Here is a 22,733-nt window from a genome sequence, read left to right as displayed (position 1 = left end):
GGAGGTGGATTTGATATGCACCCAGGACCTGTTCGGACTCGGAGCACGCAAGTTGCAGCTAGAGTATACGTTTACCAAAGAAATTCTTAGTCGACTAACAGATACGATTTTGTTGATTAATCGATTAGTTGATTTAATCGACAGATCTGTAAAACTGAGTTTCTCCAAAGAATCACACAAAAACACCACTTTAAATCTTGCGTTTACCAGAGATGTGCTCATAAGTTCCTTAGAAATAAGTCATTCAGCATGAAAAAAAGCATAAAAAGTGATTAATCGACACTAAAGAAATCTTTGTCGAGTGAGACCAAAACGATCGATTAGTCGACTAATCGACTGAGAGGGGGCAGCCCTACTGTACATACTCCCTTTAATCAACACCCCATACTTCTTATTCAGACACTGCAACGTCAAGGTGTATTACAAAAATGTATTCTTGTCTACCTTTATCACATTTTTTCTCCTTCAATATGACCGCTTTTCTACCATCAGCAAGCGTAAAAACCTTTTCAGAATATTTTGCCCGTTTTTTAAAGTTATTTCCACCGTTTTTTCAATTGATCGGTTCAGATTTATGTCAAAGTTGCTAAATGCGAGATTGGAAGCGTTTCTATTGCCTCTGCATGGCTCTCAACATGGCGATGGCTGGCAAATAATGGTGCTAACAGTACTAACAGTGAAAACTACAGCAAAACTGCTCACAGAGCTAACATTGTCTCTATTATGTTGCAGCAATTTTTGGCTTGATACCATTTGTTACACAGATTTGGTGCTAAATTTAGCAATTCAGAATTGAGAATTGATAAAAATGATCAATAATCCCTCCAAAACACCACATTAAGACATCAAGAGCTTGAAGAACACCATAGAAAAAGCCATGCTGTGATTTGGTATCAAAAACTTTTGACATTTGGAGATTTCTGCAAGAATTAAATTTTTCGGTGATTGGATGGCGAGCACTTCTGTTCTGGAAACTGCTCAGAAACCCCCTTATTGTCAATCTAGCTAGGAAAGCCATCCATCCTCTGAATGCTCTAGGTCTGTAGTTTGTGGCTGATACGTTTCATGAGGCTGTGATTACCCTAGAGGTCACCACAGCTCATTTTATACAGTGAGGTCAAGTTTAAAAAAATAACCTCACTGCAATGAAATGGCTACTATGGGGACTAATATCATCACACATGAATACAATTGGGCTCACTGGATCCACAAGAGTCTCAGCTTTACAGTGATACCCAATTTATGCAATTCCAACACTGTGTAGGGACCCCAGTATGCAGAAATATTCAAATACACCATTTTCAGAATAGGAGAAAATAACACATTTATACTGCATTAAAAAAACTGCCTGTTTTTTTCCCAAACTGCATGTGATTATCTGAAAGTGGGAATGTCTGTAAAGGGGAGACTCGTGTGTACCCACAGAACCCATTTACATTCACATATCTAGAGGTCAGAGGTCAAAGGACCCCTTTGAATATCGCCATGTCAGTTTTTCCTCGCCAAAAGCCTAACTCGAGCATTATTTAGCCTCCTTCCTGATCCGCTCTTAATTTGGGTGGTGTTACCCTCTAAGGCGCTTACGCATTGGCTTCACTTATTAGACCCAGATATTGCCCCCTGTGTTCCACATCGTAGTTTGTCGTGTTAGCATGCTAACATATGCTAATTAGCACTAAACAAACACTACAGCCACAGCGCAATCGTGGCTAAAAAATCTGAGCCCTATATTTAAATGGGAAAATTTACAAAGCGCCGTTCAACAGATGGATGGAAACCTACCAAGTGAAACCACAGCAGTCAGTCAGACCTTCTCCCGTAAGCTACAATGTTTGCCCTGTTATGCTTCAGATTGCCCTCTCTTTTTCTCTCTTTCAGACACACACACACACACACACACACACACACACACACACACACACACACACACACCAATAGACGAGCTGCTTCACACTGAAATCTGCTGTTCATTACAAGCGTGACAGCTTAAGTGGAGTGTAGCCCCACAGCCATTGTTACACCATCACCAATAACCACCAACATAGACCCGCTGCTGCATGGCGCTGCTGCACAGGAGAGCACACAGCACCACACACCTAAGAGACCACAGGAGATTTAAGGTTGGGATAAAGAATGATGACAGAAATTATGTAAAGCCTCCCCCGGCTAACGCAACGTTTTGGGGGGACTTTAAAATTCCTCCTCCTTTGTTGCAACCATCTCTTGTTAGATTGAAACAAACGACCTGCTGCTGTTGTTGTTGTTGTGGAGTGCGGCGCTGAAATGGATGCCTTCTGAACAAACACTACACGCCTGGATTGCACAGTGTGGGTCTGTGTGCTGGAGTGTGGAGCGTTGGGGGAGGTAATTCACTTTCATTTCAGCTCGCTTGAAAATATAAACTGAAACCGCTGTTCATTTGCAAGCGATTATTGTCCAATAGATTAGATATAACATCCTTTTCAGTGCAGAAGTTTTTCATTGTTAAAACTTTGATGGAATCCAACTTTCTTGATTGATTGCAATTGAGAGTAAAGTGAGCGCACAAACAGTGTTAGGGTGTAATGTTGTCAAAGCGCATGGAAAAACACTGTGGCTGTGCAAGTCAATGTAGACTCAAACAGTGAGGCCAGAGGCATGACGGGTTGGTGCGCGTGATCGGGGTAAAATGCGATGTGCAGGTAAGGTTTTGACGTTTTTCACTGCGGAACAGAGAAACAAATCGTCTCTATATACATCCATGGTAGCAATGGTGTCCATTCAGACAGACAGTCTGTTGGTTTACAGAATGGACAGATATTTGAGAGGACAAAAAGAAAAAACGACGATGCTTCAGAGACAAACAAGACAACATCTGAAGGTCATCAAAAGAAAATATGACGAAGAAGGGCTGCACCGAGTAGTTCAAAGTTTCATTCATAACACTGACATTGTAATTATTATTAAACTTACAGAAACATTAGCATGTCTTCCACCTTCCCTTCACTTCTCTCTCTTAAATACACACATAGCAAGCGACGTGGTGCGCCGCCCATCTCTGTACTTGCCTCAGTCGTCTGTCCAAAAGTCAAAATTTATTGAAAAAAGAGAGATCGTATTATTTCCAGAATTCACTACATGTTTTTATTTAACGAAATATTCTGCTTTAGTCCATATTTTTCGTTGTTCAGCCTTTCAAAAACGACAGTTTCACTGAAGTTAAAAACTATCCCCGCATGCCGCTGTAACAGGGTAGCAGCAATCTAACAGCACCATAAATCACATTTATATAAATATAAATAATAATGAAGGCATTGGGAGATGAGGAGAGACCAGACACACCCAACTCATTAAGAAGACATTTAGAAACATTATATGCCAGTCACGTCAATAACAACAGTGGTTTGATCAGGTTTAACTCTCATCCTACCAACCTATTTAACATACTAGGACTACAGACTGAATACACTATAAGAAGCAACCATCATAGTAAAATGTGAACTTATTTCTTCTCAAAACCTGAAAATATTTCTTGATCCAAAGGGGGGAATGAAAAGAAGAAAAGTTTGAGGACCACTGAGGTACAGTAGACTGTGAAGGCTCAGCATTAGGGATGCTGCGCCAGACTGGATCTATTTCTTTTTTCCATCCAATGCTGAAATTCATGCATGCCACATGGTATTATTTCCACGGATCACTTCAAAGGGAAACTGGAAGCAAAGATCGTGTACTATACTAAAGCACACTGGCATCACTGATACTTGCCTTTTTCATCTTTGTTCCACGGAGTCCTCTTATCTGTCTCTTGTCAATATGTCACTTAGTCATCCTTAACTAACACCAGTCTTGGTACCAGCTGTCCTTTCTTCCTTTCTCCTCCCTCCCTCCCTCCTCACTCTCATTGTTCATCCCATCTCCTCCCTCCTCCGTGTTGACAATCGACACATTGCCATTGCTGCTCTAATACACGCTGCATGCGGTCCGACAGCATCCGTATGGTCCCGCCCTGCCCAGCACAGCAGAAACATGTTGGCCCCATATGGAGCTTCTCCACAGGGAGAACAATGTATCTGGTGGAAGTCAGCGAGGACGCTATAGCTACATGATGCTAACAGACCGGTGGCTTTCACACAGCTGCCGTACAGTAATGATGTGGAAACCTTAAGCTGCTTAAACTGCAAGGTGGGACTTTTTTATGAAGCTCTGTAGCTTCCTGTCTCTTTCTTCTTTCTTATTCTCAGATTTCCATTTCGTTTCAATAGTTTCCCCAGAAGTCTGAAGGATAGAACATCATCCGTGTCAGACGGCCTATTACATATTTTTTTTCACATGACACCTTAAAGCAGCAGAAGGTAGAAATGGAGCAAATATGATTAAAAAAAGTCGTCACTATATCCTGACAGTAGTGCATGCGACAGGTAATCTGAAAAAAATTATGTGTCTCTGTGTCCTCCGGTGCTCCTAATACATCTGCAAGATTTCACAGACTGGAGGAAAACAAGCAATCAGAGCCGAGCTGGTGCATTGCCGTCTCTGAGCAGCTGTCAATCACTCGTGAACTCCGATCAAACGGTCAAACGACGCAGCGCTGATCAAATATGATCAATATTCTTTTACTGTAATGCCTATTTCTCATGTAAAATGTTTTCAGAATCATCTTGTAGTGTACTGTTTAGCTGTAAAATGAGAAACAGTTTGTGACCCGACAGCCATTTTGAGATCAGTTTGGGGAAATACCAAGCACCGCCCCACCAGCCGGAGCAAACTTTTAAAGCTAAAAGGAACACTACGAGATGTTTTTGAAAACATTTGAGGTGAGAAATAGGCATTACAGTAACAGAATATTGATTCATATTTGATCAGCGCTGCCTAGTTTGACCGTTTGATCTGAGTTCCCGAGTGATTGACAGCTGCCTCCGTTAAATGAACAGCCAATAGAAACGCTCTCTCTCGCAAATGACCTGTAGATTTTTTAAAGCCTGAAAACAGAGCCATGAGGAGGTGCAAAAGTCTAGTTTTCTCTTCAGAACACTTGAATTACAATATGCTGAAGGTATTATGGAATTTTTGCTAAATGATGCAAAAATATTCTGCCTACTGCAGGTTTAAGCTATAAACTTTCTCTTGTCTCTTTCTTTTCATGTATGCCACTGGCAAACTCTGTACATGTGCTCAAATGGTTAACATCCGGGCAAACTCGCTATGTTGTTGTCGAAGACCAATCTGTTCCATGCGGCAGTGATAAAAGAGAGCAAGAAATAAGACAGTATTCGAGCTTGCGCCTCTTAATCTCCCCTCCTCCGGCTCAGCCTAACTGGACATTTTCTTAATTTATCCTCTCAGGATTCCAACATTTTAATTAGGTCACTCCAAATCTCCTCCACGCAGCGTTATTCCCGAAAAACTTTATTTCATCATGTTTGTCATTTGCCTCCTTCGTCTCTCATTCTCTCCCCTTCCTTTCTTTTTCGCAATTGTCAGTTTTGCTCAGCGGGTTATCTTACTAATGATGTATGCCGTTTTTTTTTTAAAATCAAATCCTGCCGCTGCCACATGTGAATACTGCAGAGGTAAATACATAATTGAATAGTGGAATTAAATAAATGGGCAGTTTAAAGAAATAACTATTTTTTCAGTGTTCCTCTGTTGGAGGAAAATTAGGAGATTTGTAAAAAAAGGAACTGTGAAGCGCTCCTGTCATCTTTTTAGATGCTCTGTTTGATGCCAGCTGACAAAGTGTCTGTATATGTGCACAGGTATGTTAATGTAGGTCAGCATGTACAGTGTGGGTGTGAGTTCAGATTTGCAAAAGTGTGTTCCTGAGACCTAATAAAAGGTTCCTACGGCTTATAACGTGTGTGTGTGTGTGTGTGTGTGTGTGTGTGTGTGTGTGTGCTGTTTGAGCGTGTTTGTTCCCTACTATAACAGAAAGTGTGTATAATCTGTAAGTTGTTCCTCGGTGTGCCAGGAGTCCTGGCTTATCTCCAGCCTCAACAGAAACAAGAGGAAATTACTTTTCTACAAAGCGTCTGACAAGGCAAAATATTTTACACGTTTTCCATTGGCACAGGCAGGACTTTTACTATGACTTAAGTGCTTGCTGAGGGGGGTCCAACTCACAACTGAGGTACTACCTTTCTGGTTGCAATTCTCTTTTACGATCAGGTCAGTAGCATAAGTGCCCCAACACAGCAAGCTGACTGTTGGAGGTCGTTGAATGTGTTTAAGCGACCATAGCCTGTCAGTTTTGATGGTAATGTACAGCACCGTTGGCTCCAGTCTGACTTTGTTATCCATGTTGTTGATGTTTTTCTGGTAGTAAGAACACCTATCTCCCGATTCGATACTATGACGATACTTGACAAACCTTTCCAGCAACCCAAAAATCAAAGAATAAAACATCTCTCTCAAAACTTAGAGGTAATTTGTTTTAAATTTTTAAGAGACATATAATGTGTTTATATACTTTCTGGTGAATATAAACCAATCCAGCGGAGCTGTTGCCCCCGCGACCCAACCCCGGATAAGCAGCTGAAGATGGATGGATGGATGGATAAACCATCCATCTTATTTACATATATGTATTTTGTATATGCAGTTCCCTTTGTGTAACACCTCATTTGTTCATTTGTCACATGTGTATACTTCCACTAACTTTGCCAAGTCCGTCTCTAGCTCTCACCGTCAGCTCCGTTCTCTTTATACATCCATGGTCCAGCTCCATCGGGGCCGTTTGACTGCATTTAACAGAAATGTCAGTAGATGGGCGCGCTACAGCTGTAGCGTCCGCCGGCTTGACCGCACATTACCGCAATACGATAACTTTTCCTGTCCTGACCGAGTTAGCATGCAACTTTTAGCCGTGATGTCTAGCTCTGCTTTTCCTGCGATGTGTGAAACCCAAAGTGTTCCATACTTTACTGTGTGTGTAGTGTTTACCACGTTGAATTTAAAATGTGAGGGTGCAGGTCGTATCCACGCAGACCTTGCACTGTTTTCTGCTCTCTTCGCGTTTCACCTCGCTGCGGTTTGTTTTTGTTGATGGATACAAAACGGATATGATCTCACGTTACTCAGATTACAACAATAAAAAGCGGTTATTTTCCTTTTACTCCACATAGACTCAAAGTGAAGCAAATATATCGATTCTGGTTGTTGTCAGGTTGTTTCGACGTGCATGGCGTGGATGTCAGTAATACCGATCAAACGAATTAGAAACAGAAAGGAATGAGGTGAGAGGATGTCATCGTCACAGCAACACACTGGCAGCACTTTCACGCTGATTTTGAACTAATTGTAACAAATTGACTAGTTTCTTTTAAACAAAGTTAGGACTGAAGATCTAAAGATCCCGGGTTTCAAGCATCAAACATTGACCCTTTTCTGGGGCGGCAGTAGCTCATTCCATGGAGACTTGGAAAATGGACGTAAAAGGTGAAGCAAAAAACGTCCCCTTACTCTGACGTACGATGCAGGAAAAAACATAAGGCTGAGGGAATCCCCATGTTTCATGAATGACTGCACAGAGAGACGTTGAATTTAAGTATTTCCCAGCTGGGTTATGTCTACTTCTTTTCCTTGTTAAGGGGACAGAATGTAGCCAGGGGAAACTTATGTCATCTATGTCCACTTGCTCATACCTACTGTACATATACAGTACAGAGTATATATATACAGTAGATACACACAAGTAAGGTATAAAAAAGGCTGCACAGGCAAACGCAGATATACCTGCCATTCCCACGCACCCCAAAAACTCAATCATTGGCTTCCTCAGGTGTGTCTATCCCTCTCCTGCAACCGGTCCAGCAGAGTGACTCTCCAGTCCTTCAGAGGAATGCCAGTGAGATCCTGTTTCCACCACAGTCCAACCACCACCAAGAAGACTTTCTTACCACAACTCTGAGCACTTCCTACTGCGATACTGGTTTGTTGACTGCGCTCGATGCTGATCCATGAGAATGAGTCAGAACTACAAGGCCCAAGGATTGCTAATCCATGACCTCCTGAGAAAGATAAGCTGAGAAGTCGGCTCTATCTCACCGCACTGCAGTGAGGGTTGTGAGGCTGAGCTCTAGCCTTGTAGTCTCGAGTGCTCGAGGGGTTCAGGCCAAGGCGGCTTCTGTGCAACTGTAGGATCAGGCTTCTGCGCTGCATTGAGAAGAGATTCGGCCAGATGAGTGCAGCAATTATGTGGTTAACCTTGGCAAGTGGTGGAGGCGAGCTGATTACTGGTACCCCGGAAGATGAAGGCCCGGCTAACCGGCTATAGTGGTGCAGTGTGTGGCAAAAACCGAAACCAGGCTGGAGGTAAACCCCCCCCCCCTGTCTGAGAGGAAAGAACCATACAGAGTGCCCTCTGTCCGTGTGTATGTGTGAGATGCAGCAAGCAGTACCTTTGTTAGGGATAGCTTAAGTTCACTGGGTTCAGTCACACTGTGAATGTAAAGACTGCTTTCTGGTTATGTGTTTGGGTGTATGTGTGTACACGTGTGGGGGAGTGTGTGAGATCAGACTGAAGAGTGCCGCACTATAACATCTAATCTATCACCCATTTGCCAAATCACTAGCCAAGGTCCACCCCAAAATTTTTTGATTTGGATTAACTCAGAGCCATCCACATTGATGTCTGACTTCTTTTCTAAACCATGTTTGACCTCCAAAAACTCACAGACTCTCGATTTAAGAGTTAACTCATCCTGGACCAGGGATATCAACATACCAGAAATTTAGTAGTTGATACCAATACTAGTGAAATTCCACGATTCCAATTCGATACTTAAACTCTTTCATATATATATATACAGGTACATACATGATATTTGACCTCTGCATTTAACCTATCCTAAGCAACTAAGGAGCAACTTGGGGTTCAGTGTCTCACTCAAGGACACTTTGACACGCGGACATTAGAAGCCCTGGATCGAACCGCCAACCTTGTGGTTAAAGGACGACCTGCTCTACCCACTGAGCCACAGCCGCCTGTACCACAATAAGAAGTAAAACAATAAAAGCGATGTACTTCAACACACACTACTTTATTACCGTTTGCATACTGATTTTTGTTAGGAAGTTCAACAGGTCATAATTCCCTCTCTATTACCTATTTTATATTGCTGCTTAAACATCTCCTTCAAACAACTGGATTTATTCAAGTTTCTTAACAAAAAATACATTTTACAAGATTACATTTGAACACAACGTTAGAATTTATATTTGCCCAATACTTACTGAATAGAGCTTGAACGCATCATAATGTAAATAAATAGCACCTCCCGTTAACGTTAGCTGTTAGCTCCGTGCAGGACTGTGCTGCTTACCGGCTGCTAACAGCTATCGTTAACTAGCCCTCGTCCTGCCAATTTCAACACAGATTTGTTGTTCACAATGTAGCATTATCAAGGAAACAATAGGGGGCATCGAGTGAGTTTACTGTGTCCCAAACGTATTACCTATCGTCCCGGAACGACCGGGCGCCCTTATTCTCAAGCCCTGATGGTAGGGCTGGCCAATATATTGATATTATATTATTATTATTATATTATTATATTATATCGATATCGTGATAAGACGCTAGATATCGTCTTAGATTTTGGATATCATAATATGGCATGTTAGTACTGTCTTTTCCTGGTTTTAAAGGCTGCATCACAGTATTGTCAATTTCTAAACTTGCCAGACTGTTCTAACTGTTGTATTATTTGCCTTATTTTGCTTATCATTTTGTGAATATTTGGTGAAAGCAGTAAAAGTCAACCCTACAATATCGTCATAAAATTTCGGGATATTTGATTTTCTCCATATCGCCCAGCCCTACCTGACGGGACGTGCGGTACTGTGGAAAAATGAGCCCATCACGTTTGCAGAATTTTGGCATCAACTTGGTACCCAAGTATCGGTTCTCATGACATCCCTATCCTGGACAATCACTTACAAGCAAACACTCAAACACAAACTCGCCCTGCTCTCACTGTATTGTGAGAAAGATTTAACGATTATATTACCATGTAAAACAAATTCTAATACAAAGTGACAGATCAAGCCCACTGCTTACTTGTACATACGGAAACCATATGGGCTTGTCACCATAGTAAAGACAGCTTCTGCTGCGCTAATCACTCCGACATAGCAGATGCACAGACTGAGGCAAAATTAAAGCTACTTTCCCCCCCTTTTCACAGTGTGAAACAGCTGTCCAAAATTTGAGAGAGCTGGATAGAAAGAGAGACAAAAAGGGGAGAGAAAGGGAGAGGGCAATGAGGAATGGAGCAATGGCCAATAGCCAGACCCCGCAGCGACTCGGATCGGATCCCCCAGAGTTGAGGATTAGGCTTTTGATCCAGATTTTAGGCTGGATTTGGGGCTTTTTCCTCAAGCTGGGCCCATTTGAAATTCTCTGTTTTCTCGATGATGTCATATTGTTTGTGTGTGTGTGTGTGTGTGTGTGTTAGTGGGAAACAAAAGAGACACAAAAGTGCTCACGGCCATCGCTTGGTATTCAGAGTACGTTTGCGGCCGGTGCCAGCCACAGAAGGAGCAGTTAGCCAGTCCGGCAGCATCAATTTGTCAGCATATCCCGGCAAAAAATCCTCCGGGGCCCCTGGGAGCCAAAGCAGGGCGCTGGCAAGAGCACAGAGGGCCCTGGGGTGACCCAGCCGGCGCTAAATACACACAGCTGTACACTGATATGAAAAGCACACAAAGATGTACATGTCATTCGCAAACGAGTGCATACTAATAGTGACAAGTGTATGACAAACGTACATATTTAGTCCCACTTACACAGCCCCCCCCCTCATCATCAGCACTACACAACAGCATAAACAAACACACAGCTGCAGCGTTATATTAACAGCTGCTGTAGAGAAGGGTCAAAGACAGTGAACGTCATGCTGCCTGTGTCCTCTGAATCATCGCGCCCGCTGCAGGCTGGACACCATGTGGAGCACAACACACACACACACACACACACACACACACACACGCACAGAACGAGGGAGAACTATCACCTTCCCTGACCTTTGAAGTTCAATGCAGCATGCACATATCTCCTCACCCGCACCCCACTTACACACACACATATACACTACGCACAAACATGAAGAGTGTGTAGAGCCAGCGGCTATCATAGAATCATAACCTTTCATTCATTAAACATAAGTAACAGAACACCATTCTGGATTTCTGTACATGATATATAAAGTATGCATGCGCACCATATGCCCCACAGCACGAGCCCTGCTGGAGACAAACAGTCTGATCTCAGGCATCTCTGACACTCGCACACATTTATAATTCCACATATCCAGTACTGTAGCTTCTCACGGGGATTATGTTCCTGCTCGAGTTTGCCTTGGTGTCAGTGGCTTATACTAACACGTATAGAAAGTTATAGAAAAAAAAAAACGGATCAATGTGACAGTGTGCGTACAGAGAGCATGACATGCACATACATGCTGTAACTACTGTGGCTTTGCTATGGCGGAGGAAAATGCAAAAAAAAAAACATTTAATCAGTGAAAACCATGAAACCACTGGAAAGCTACTTCACTCTTAAAGGTGCTAAATGTGAGATTGGGAGCATTTTTATTGCCTCCACAATGTTCTCGACATGGCGACAGCTGAGCCGGCCAAGTCCCCAGGAAGAGCACTGGACTTTGAAGCAAATTGTGGTAGTATAATAGCTAAAGGCGAGGTGGGGTTAAAGGAAACGCTATGCCTTCGGGAGCAATTTGGGATTAAGTGTCTTGCTCAAGCACACATCGACATGTGACCAGGAGCAGCTGGGGATCGTACCACCGACCTTCCGATTGGAGTTCCGGTGGACGACCTGCTCCACCCTTTGAGCCACAGCCGCCCAGGTAGACATTACTCCACTTTATTACACAGCTTTGTTGAATACTCTAATCTGATTGGTCAATCACGGCGTTCTACGGTCTGTTATTTCTTTACAGCAGACCGTTGCTATGGACGCAGTTCTGATCTCGGACTCTGGCGGACCATTTTTGTGTCAAATTATTGATTTCTTAAGTAAGAAGCCACGTAATAGGCGGGATAATGTACAGCTTGTGGGTAAGTGTTGTGAAATAAACCCCTTCAGGAGTCTGCAAGTGCCGTAACACCCTGTCGGGGTTTATCTTACACCAATGACACATTGTGCACATTATTTCTTACATATCTTTACATAACAGATAGTTGTTTGCTGCTATAATAATGCTCTGGATATCATATAGAGAACATTTAACTTTGCATAAATATTGTAAAAAATGAGTTGGGGAGACAAAAAAAAGGGTTATGGCAACTTAACTCTGTCTCCATGGTGATGGGCGGCTGTGGTTCTCCACAGGTTGTGGCTTAACAAGCATACAAGGTGTAATACTCACCAAGTATGTTTACCTGCAGACTAGTATGCCAGTTCTTGTTGGGTTTTTGGTCTTTCATGTCTACATGTTTCCACGTGTAAATGTGGAAACATGCAGACATGCCAGCAGAGTGGTAAAAGCTGCAGTGTCCGAAACAACCAAATGGTGCACAAATGACAGAGACTCATGCTTGCAATAACATAGGCAATCAGAAACCTGGATAATAACGACATGATCATGTATTTGGGGATATGAATAACCATAATCAGGTTTCCCTATAGGCTCTGTGTAAATGTCATATCCCCAAATATGATCAAAACCAGGATATTACTTTTGAAGGAATACTTTGACATTTTGTGAAATATAATGATTTGCTTTGTGGCTGAGAGTTAGATAAGAGGATCAATACCAGCCAGTTAGCTTTGCAGACAGGAAACAGCTATAGTCTAGCTCTGTCCAAAGGGAACAAAATCCGCCTCTAAAGCTCCCTAATGATCTACAGTAAGGCTGAACTGTTCCTTTAATGAGAACACTATGTGAACATGATTAACTGTACATTTTCTTGCTACTGTTGCCAGGCACCATTAGAACCACCAACCTCCCCATCAGGTATCAAATGGCACAATTTCAGAAGTAATATATTATAAGCTATATTCCGAGTCTATTAAGGGAAAAAGAAAGAAAAGTGAAAAAAGAAAAAAAAGGTAGCAGAATATTTTTGAGAAGCTAATAAACCTCGTGCTCATTAATCTCCATTGCTGCCACTGGACATAATGCCAGTGAAAATATAGTCCTATTCCTTTGATTATTCTTCCCACCTTAGAGCAACACGCTCACATCAGGCAAATAGTTACCAACTCATTACAGTCCTCCTCTATTGCTGTTAAATTGCAGTCATTTGTGTCTTTTAGGCAAATAGACTGAGTGCTAAGCAAGCACATGTGCCCTGGCTGAATTATAATTGCCTTGACCAAATCTCTTTCTCAGCAGTTAAGACAATTATGTCTGCATATACCTCTGGAACACGTGCATATATATTGTATGTGCATGAGGCTAGTATTAATATTAATACACACAAACTCAGTCACACATCCGTACACCAAAGGCCTGTACTACGAAGCCAGTTCAACATACCCAAGGGTAGCTTACCGTTATCTGGCTTAACTAACCCTAACAGCGATCCCGCTAAGTGGTGCTACGACGCTGGTTATCAACTCGGTAAATCAACCCAGGGTTTCTCAATCTGGCTATGAGCTCTTTCACATAAAGGGGGCGGTGTTTGCAGCATGTGACCAATCATAATCATGGACAAGTCTACTGTCAGCAGAGCGGCACATTTTACAAACCAAGAGCAAACTATAATATTAGACAAATACAAAGAAGTTAAACACATAATCCAGACTAAAGGCAGACTAAGACTACACAGTTGAAGCTGCCAAATGCAGGAAGGACAGCTGGCAAAAGGAAAAATTGCCGATGTGTGAATGCGTAAATCTGACTATAATTACTTTGTGTATTCCGTTAAATTAATTTATTTCACGGCTTTGTTGAATACTCGATTCTGTTCTCTGATTCTCGTTCTACGGTTATTTCGTCTTCTAGCAGACCGTTGCTATGTACAACAGACCGTTGCTATGGGCGCAGTTCTGATGTCGGACTCTGGCAGACCATTTTTGTGTCAAATTATTGATTTCTTAAGTAAGTAGCTGTGTAATAAGCGGGATAATGTACAGCTAGCGGGTCATTGTTGTGAAATAAACCCCAACAGTGCGATGCGGCACTGATGACAATGACCGGCATGCTGTACATTATCCCTTACATGATGCTTGGAGAACAGAATAACAGTTTAGAAGTTTCTTCATTATTTCCTTTGGGGATGATGTGGCATGTATGACAATTTAACATTCTTTCAAATGCGTCCCTGGCCCCAGCAGTGTGAAACAGACTTGGGAACAAATAAAAAGTAAATGTAAAAATATAACATAAAGCAGTAAGCAGGCTTACTTTCATATGCCAGCTGTTCTTTGTCAGTTTAGATTGTGTTGCTTTTAGCCTTAATAATGACTTTGACTTCTTTGTATTTGTTTAATATTATCATATAATTGGTCAGTAGGCGGTGCTTTTATACGAGTTGATCACTTATCTGGAACATAAGCTGCTCCGGAGCAGGTTATGTGTTCAGCATAAGTTAGCATGACGATCTACCCCGGTAAGAAGTGAACCACCGTCGTAGAAACTGAAAACCCAGAGTTCACCCTGAAGTTACCTCGTTACCCCAAATCCTTCTTCATAATACAGGCCTCAGCTACTTGCTACTATTTTGCATGTACATGTTTGGCATGTGGTTGGTGTACTACTCACATTTCAACCCCATGGAAGCAGCCGAGCCTTGTCCGGAGATTGCCTCAAAAATCACGTATGAAAGTCCAGCGAGACCTACTTGGCCCTCTTGTGAAAAAATAAATAAATTCATTTTATCCCTTCGATAAATTGAGAGTTACATAAAAAGATTGTTGTAGGCCTATTTGCCAGAGTAAAACGGATTTCACTCACAGCATTTAAGAAACTTGAGGACAAAGAGAGAAGTCAAAAAAATCCCTAACCCCCTCTGACTGGCAATTTCATAGGGGAGAGAGAGTGAGGGAAAAGAAGCAGTATTGTTCTTTGTCTGAGCTCACACACAAAAACACAAATAGAGTGTTGACACCAATAAGCAGTCAATGATTTTCCTAATGGTTCTCTTATGGAAAGGCAATTCTCATGAGGGTGGTTAAAGCACTGAGAGCCATGTGTAAACTGGCCTCCTACTAGTAGCACACACACACACACACACACAAGCACATACACGAAAACACACACAAGTCTAAAGCCCGTCTTGGCAAGCACTCGCTTCCCTTTAACCTCTTTTCTCTTTACATCTGAGTCTGTGTGTCTCAGAGTCGATTAACCCTCCGTCTCAGTTTTTTCCCCTTTACACCACAGAGCTTCTTTTTCTTTTCTTTTTTTTTTACTTTCCTCATAATTTTACCAACTCTCCAATAATGCTCAATTTCACTTTCTTGTCCTTTCTCATATTTACATGAACATGCACACACACACATACATTCCCTCACCTTTAACAAACTGGCAGCAAATCCCATTGAGGGAAACACAGAGGCCTTTATGCCCTATGGAGGTTGTATGTGGGAACGCATGAACATGAGAAATGTGTTGCAACTAGGGCTGTCAAAGTTAATGCAAATTTGTAGCAGGCTCAAAATTAAAGCTGGAGTGAAGATACTGGCATCATATGAAACAAGAAAACCAAAGGAATCCATTGGTATCACCCATGTCATACTAGCTTGTCTCGAAGGAGGGTAAATAACATTCCAAACTTTTTTATAAACTGTCATTGCCATTTTCAAAGGGGTCCCTTGACCTCTGACCTCAAGATATGTGAATGTAAATGGGTTCTATGGGTACCCACGAGTCTCCCCTTTACAGACATGCCCACTTTATGATAATCACATGCAGTTTGGGGGCAAGTCATAGTCAAGTCAGCACGGTTTCTGGACAATATGTGTCATTGTTTTGTGTTGTTAATTGATTTCCAATAATAAATATATACATACATTTGCATAAAGCAGCATATTCGTCCACTCCCATGTTGATAAGAGTATTAAATACTTGAGAAATCTCCCTTTAAGGTACATTTTGAACGGATAAAAAATGTGCGATTAATAGTGATTAACTATGGACAATCATGTGATTAATCGCATTAAATATTTTAATCGATTGACAGCCCTCGTTGCCACAAGACAGTAGAGTAACAAAAAGAAAGCTCATGGATTCAATGTTCAATAAGTGTTTGAAATTTAGATCATTTTCCTAAAGAGAAACTGTTGCACAAAAAAATGATCAAGCTTCCTGCCGTGGAAGCATGAATGCCTTAAGTACGTCGCAAAAAGCCATTTGACATTGTGCTCGCATAATCACCCCATCCTAATTATCTTCTCTTCCTCTGCCCCCCTTCCCTCCATCTACACACACACACACACACACACACACTTTTCTTTTCGTACATTGTAATTTCTGTATACCTCTGAGGCATGCCGTCCAATCAAACGGAACAGAAACGGGAAGGATGGTTGGAGACAGATGAGAGGAGCGAGAAGTGGCGAGGACGGAGCGAGAGAAGAGTGAAAGAGGGGAGGAAATGGGAATAAAATAAGTGGAACGAGTGCAATTGACGAGAGAGGGGGAGAGAGAGACAGAGAGAGAGAGAGAGAGAGAGAGAGAATCGAGTGAAAGAGCGGGTCAACTACAGCGGCGGCGGCGTGGAAGCGTCTGCCGAGCGTTGCTGATGTGATGGCACGATGATGATGGTGTTGATGATTCACCGCTGGTAGGAAATCAGAGAGAAGAACGTATTATTATCACGCAGCTCAATTACAGCGCAATTTCTCCCCGGCAGCGGCGGCCTCGGCGGGGCTCCTCATTGAAGCTGATTTGGGAGGCCTGCGGCGTCTGGAGGACCAGCGAGCGACTCAGCGGTGCGGTGAGACATCCCCACTTGAGATGGGAGAAGAAGAAGAAGAAGAAGAAGAGGCACGAGAGGACGGCCGGGGGAGAGGAGGAGTGGGAGCAGGCGGGCATGAAGAGGGTGAGGAAGTAGTCGAGGAGAAGGATGCAAATGTGACAGCGTTAATGCGCGCGTCCGCGTTAAAGGACCTCGCGAGCTCCGCCCTTGAGGCGTTCGGCGGAGCGGGGACAGGCAGGAAGGACAGACAGGATCTAAATGCACCGCTGATGGAGGAAACACCTGTTCAGTAATGAGTACGAGCTCTCCGGCTGGTCCTGGTGGATTAACATGAATACTGAAGAGCAGCTATTCATGTGGCTCGCAGAGTGTTTTATAATTTTATTTACTCTCAAAGTGTGTGTGTGTGTGTGTGATGTGCGTGAGCCAAGGGAGAAGGAGCAGGGAGATAGAGGGCTTTGTGTACGTGCAAGCGTGTGTGTGTCTGTGTGTGTGTGTGTGTGTGTGTGTGTGAGGGAGATCGTGTGGGTGTTTTTTGTGATGCAGGAAGCAAGCGTATTTTATGATTTTATGCATTCTGTAGGTGTGCGCCTTTAACGCCGAGGGGACGCTGGAGAGTGCGTGGGAGTGTGTATGCACTTGTTGTGCATGCATTCATGTGGTTGTTTGCAGGTGTGTACATCTAACTAGCACTGTCTCCAGTGTACCTTCCGACATCCCGTACAGCGGCTGCCCTGAGGCAGAGGCAGCTGCTTCACTGACCTCTCAGCGGGGGGATTACTCAACACGACATTGACCATAAACCCAAACCTCGCTTCTCTCACACACAATGGGCCTCATGCAGGAGGCTACATTTTGGCGAGGAAAAACTGGCATGGCAATTTTCAAAGGGTCCTCTGACCTCAAGATATGTGAATGTGAATGGGTTCTATGGGTACCCACGAGTCGTCCCTTTACAGACATGCCCACTTTATAATAATCACATGTAGTTTGGAGCAAGTCAGCGTCAAGTCAGCACACTGACAGCTGTTGTTGCCTGCTGGGCTGCAGTTTGCCGTGTTACATTTTGGTACATTTTGAACAGATAAAAAATGTGTGATTAATTTGCGATTAATCCCGATTAACTATGGACAATCATGCGATTAATCGCAATTAAATATTTTAATTTTCAAATGATACCAGTATCTTCACTCCAGCTTTAAAACTGAGCCCGCTCCAACCTAAAAATCGCAAGGTGCGTTAATGCGTTAAAGAAATTAGTGCCGTTAAAGCTAATTTGCCTTAATGCGTTATTATCGCGTTAATTTTGACAGCCCTAATTTAAACCCAAAAAGACATGTTTAACAGCTGTGACATTTTATTTTAAATTTCGGTTTGAGTGTTGGTACCAATACCAAAATTATGCCTTTCTTATATTCTAATTGGAGAAATATCAATATGCTTTTCTACAAAATGCATTAAACAAAAGAAGCCAAAGTTCTCAAATGTTAAATGTTATCCAAACACAAGCAGTCATACAGGAACATGAACTGTCTGATCAGATAATAAGATTGAAAAACTGATCAGACATTTGATGCCAAATTACAGTACTTGACCGTTTCCGATACTCTGTGCTACTGGCACATTTCGGTAGGTCCCAAAAAAAGCATTGAGGTTCAACACCCCACCATTACATAAAATGGAAAATTGCAAAAGCCTTTCACATAATTCCATACACATTTGTCAAGCTTTTATGATGGTGATTATGTCATTGGCCTGTTGTGCCCAAGTTCCCCTCATTATAAAGCATCGGCCACTCGGAAAGGTAATCCACATCTGAGTAATACATGGAAATATCTAGCAGAAGCAAGTGTCCATCAGTGTGAATAATTAAACCAGTGGAGAGTAGCAGAGGAGGACTGGGATTATTGGGCAGATTCCCTCAACTATCCTCTTCAGAGTAATCTTAAATCAGAGCTCCTATTTAGAGATGCTTGATAAAACCAGCCTGATCAGTGTCTTGGCATCAGCTTACTTCTAAATCCTAAACTTCACCAACCGAGGGGAAAATTACAGACCTGATCCCTGCATGCTCGGAGACAATTTGGACTCAGGTTAGTTTCCAAGAAATGGTCTCCAACCACACAGTCTTTGCCAGCCGGGCCCGAGCTACACTAACAAGCCTTCAAACCAAACCGGGTTCCCCTGAGGATTACGCTGGGATTTGAGTCGACGTCGGATTTGTAGAAGGGATGAGACGTTTATCTTTTCTTCTTTTCCCCCCCCAACATTTCTTCCTCCGGCTTTCTTCTGTCTCTCTTTCTCTGCCTGTCTCTATCTCTCGTTCTTTCTTTCTCCTCTCACTTTCTCTCTTAATCACAGATAGAGACAAGTCTTCTGGGCTGTTGGCATTCAGCTCCAGTGGTGAGAAGAAGAAAAAAAAGGAGGAGGAGGAGGAGGAAGAAGAAGAAAAGCGCCGCTGTCAGTTCCTCTCCTCTTGCTCCACGGGACTGGAAGGACAAAAGCTTTCCCTGACAGGCCGGATCGCCCCTATCTCTACCCAGCCGGCGTGTCATCACCCTGTGTCCTCGCCATACCGCCACGTACTCTTTTCTGCCGCTGTCACAAACTCCCCTGTCTTATTAGAATAACACAATACAAGGGGATTAGCGTATGATGTGTTGAGGAGGAGATAGCGAGGCAGTGGCTCATGCTCAGTGTCATTAGTCTGCGTGGGTGTGATTACATGTTCATGTGCATTTGGGTGTTACATGTGCAGCAGCGTGTTGCATGTCAATGTTGCGGCACCGCAGCGATTTCAGAGAAGTGGGCAATCTGCCGTGCGCTTCCCCAACGACAAGGCTGTCAAGTGTTTTTCACTGTGATGGCACCATTATGGTTGAGAGACAAACACACTCCCTACTGTCTAATGATCCCCTAAAGAAGTCTATTCACAGTGAATGCTGCAGGGGCTACAATATAGATGCTATAGGTACAGTACTCACTGAGATAAAGGCTGAGAAATCAGCAACAAAAGGGATATACGACTAACACTACAGGCAATCTGACCTGATGGGAACGCACTAGTGCAGCTTCTCGTCATGTCCCAGCTTGGCAGAATACACCATAAGGAGGAAATTCACTGATGTTCCATTATAGAAAAAACATATCCTCTCTAAAATACAAGTCTCCACAGAGACACAATCAATAAAACACTACATTTTTAACAACTGGTTGCCCCTCTGCTGGCGATAAATAAAGATTAGTAGCAGAGGCTGCATTTTAGCTGCTGTAATTTTCATGTTTCATGCTTATGAAGAATCAGTGAATAAAAAAATGCATTTGTGGATATGTTCAAATTTGTAAGTTTGTAAGCCATAATTACAAATTAAACTTAACGGTTTGAAATGTAGTCAAATTTACATCTTGAATCATCTTAAAGCCCCTGAAAGGTCTTAAAAAGATACTCCAGAAATGTAGTATTGCCCTTCCATAAAGGTGGGGGACTTATTAGAGACAGATTTTATACAAGAAATCAAAATCTTTGCAGCAGAGGAACATGCTTGAGGTGAGCCAAGCCCCCCCGACACACACACACACCTGGCGGAAGTTTGGAATATCCGCTGTTGATTACTACCGAAGCTCCGGAGCCCAGAAAGTGTTTCTCAGGACAGCCCTGGCATTACTATTTCCACCCACGTAGCTCTTGTATGTGGGCTGAAAACTAGGGCTGTGTATTGGCTAGAATCTGGCGATACAATACATATCATGATACAGGTGTAACGATTCAATATATTGCGATACTGTAAGCAAGGTGATATAATTCTAAATATGATTTAACGTTACACATTAATGCAATTGGACTCATTGGATCCACAAGAGTCTCAGATTTACAGATACCCAATTTATGTAATTCTAAGACTGTTTAGTGGCCCCAGTATGCTGAAATATTCAAATACACCATTTAAGAATAGGTGAAAATAACACATTTGTACTGCATTCAAAAAAACTGCATGGTTTTTGCCCAAAAACTGCATGTTATTATTATAAAAATGGGCATAATATGTAAAAGGGAGACTTGTTCGTACCCATAGAACCCATTTTCATTCACATATCTTGAGGTCAGAGGTCAAGGGACCCCTTTGAAAATGGCCATGACAGTTTTTCCTCACCAAAATCCAGCTCAAGTTTGGAGCGTTATTTAGCCTTTTTCATGACAAGCTAGTATGACACAGTTGGTACTAATGGATTCCTTAGGTTTTTTAGTTTCATATTATACCAATATCTTCACTTTAGCTGAAGCCGGCCACAACCTCTGAAAGATCGATTGTGTCAATGCGTTAAAGAAATTAGTGGCGTTCAAACCAATTTGCGCAAAGGCGTTATTATTGCATTAACTTTGACAGCCTTACAAATAACCAAACTGTGTGTGTTTATGTAGGAAACTGTTGCTCATAATAAGAAGCTGATTGAAAAAAACAAGTTTCAGGGGCTTTAAATAGAGTTTAGGCTCTGAGACACATGCTGTGTGCAGGGGCTTAAAAATAAAGAGCAGATCATACAGTACTCTGAGTCTTAGTTTTCACAAGCTATTTCATTTTTTCTTTTCTTTTTGTTATATTGAAAACTGTACCCAAGGACCCAATATCACATCCCATCAGAAAACCCTCGGCTAACGGAAACTAAGACCACTGTGTTCTCCCGCATTCAGAGACTGAATCTTTAAATCTGTATTAAGAACAAAGAAACAGATCGAAGTCTAAGTCTACAATAATCCGGTTAAAGTTCAAACCACTCTCCTTGGAGTAGAATTTTTTATTTATTTATTTATTTTTAAAAGGGCAGTTCAAGGTGACGATGAATTCAAAGTTGTGTAATTCAAGTACAGTATCTCACAGCAGTCGGCACTGATCTCGATTTACGAAACACAGTAGATCTATTTAAAGGGATAACCCTGCAACTACTAAACAGCAAGGGAGTTGAGCCATTGGCCTAATAACCCCTCCATATGGTGACGGTCTAGTCCGTGTGTGTGTGTGTGTGTGTGTGTGTGTGCGCAGCCTTTTAGCTCTGACTTAATATCAACATGGATACCCGACTTCAGATAAAACTAATTCAGCTCCCCACCAGCCTCGTCTTCCTATCTCTCTCTCTATGTCTCTCTCTCTCTGTCTCTCTCTCAGGGCTGTCTGCTAAGCCTCTTACCTATGGGATTATTGGCAACGCTAGGTATTATATAGCTTCATTCATCTGGATGATGCGTTATTAATGTGTTGGGGAATGAAACCATCTGTAACGGCGGCGGAGGATGATGGGAGGATGAGGGGACGATTGGGGGGGGTGTGGGAGGCTGTCTCATAGAGGCAGGAGAGACAGCTGGGCTAGAGTTGTGGTGATGATGTTGTGTGTGTGTGGGGGGGGGATGACACGGAGCGATGTAACTCTAATTGGTGGTAATGGTGAGGTTTGTTTGAATAGACTTGACAGGAGAGAGATGAACGGTACTTATGATCTTTGATTTTGCAGTTTTACAGATGAGGCATACAAAGGCATCAAGCTGAGCACAAGGAACACACAGACGTGCAGGCATAAACACAGTCTAAGTGAGGAGAAAGGATAGTAAATTGTGTGTCTGTTAAGTCCCTCTCAGACATGCACATTACTCTGTACATATCAAAAAAAGACCCTGAGTTGATTTTCTCCCGTCCTCGCCCCTTTCAGACATGTTCATCTATCTGTTAAAGTAATTGGGATCTGGGCGTTCAAACATGCAGACAAATGGGGAGATTTTGGACGAACATGTGAGATGACGCTCTCCACCGCCATCATCATCAAAACACCACACGAGGGTGTATCTTTAGGTTGGAGTGTTTAAAAATAGAGTGCCATGGAGA

At 42.5% G+C, this 22,733-nt stretch overlaps 1 protein-coding gene and 1 long non-coding RNA gene across 2 annotated transcripts in view; one reads left to right on the top strand and one right to left on the bottom strand.

The window, feature by feature from the left end:
• The window catches only part of xylt1 (xylosyltransferase I), a 103,987-nt gene that overhangs the window by 71,822 nt on the left and 9,432 nt on the right, over nt 1–22,733 (bottom strand).
• On the top strand, nt 172–21,204 carry LOC119485305. Its single transcript, XR_005206247.1, has 3 exons — nt 172–357; nt 20,916–20,919; nt 21,193–21,204. It is a non-coding gene; the product is annotated as an uncharacterized LOC119485305 (long non-coding RNA).

Source organism: Sebastes umbrosus, chromosome 3, assembly GCF_015220745.1.
Source record: "Sebastes umbrosus isolate fSebUmb1 chromosome 3, fSebUmb1.pri, whole genome shotgun sequence".
NCBI classification, from domain to species: Eukaryota; Metazoa; Chordata; class Actinopteri; order Perciformes; family Sebastidae; genus Sebastes; species Sebastes umbrosus.
Note: the sequence above shows the minus strand (reverse complement) of the source record. Positions and strands in the feature narration are given on the sequence as shown.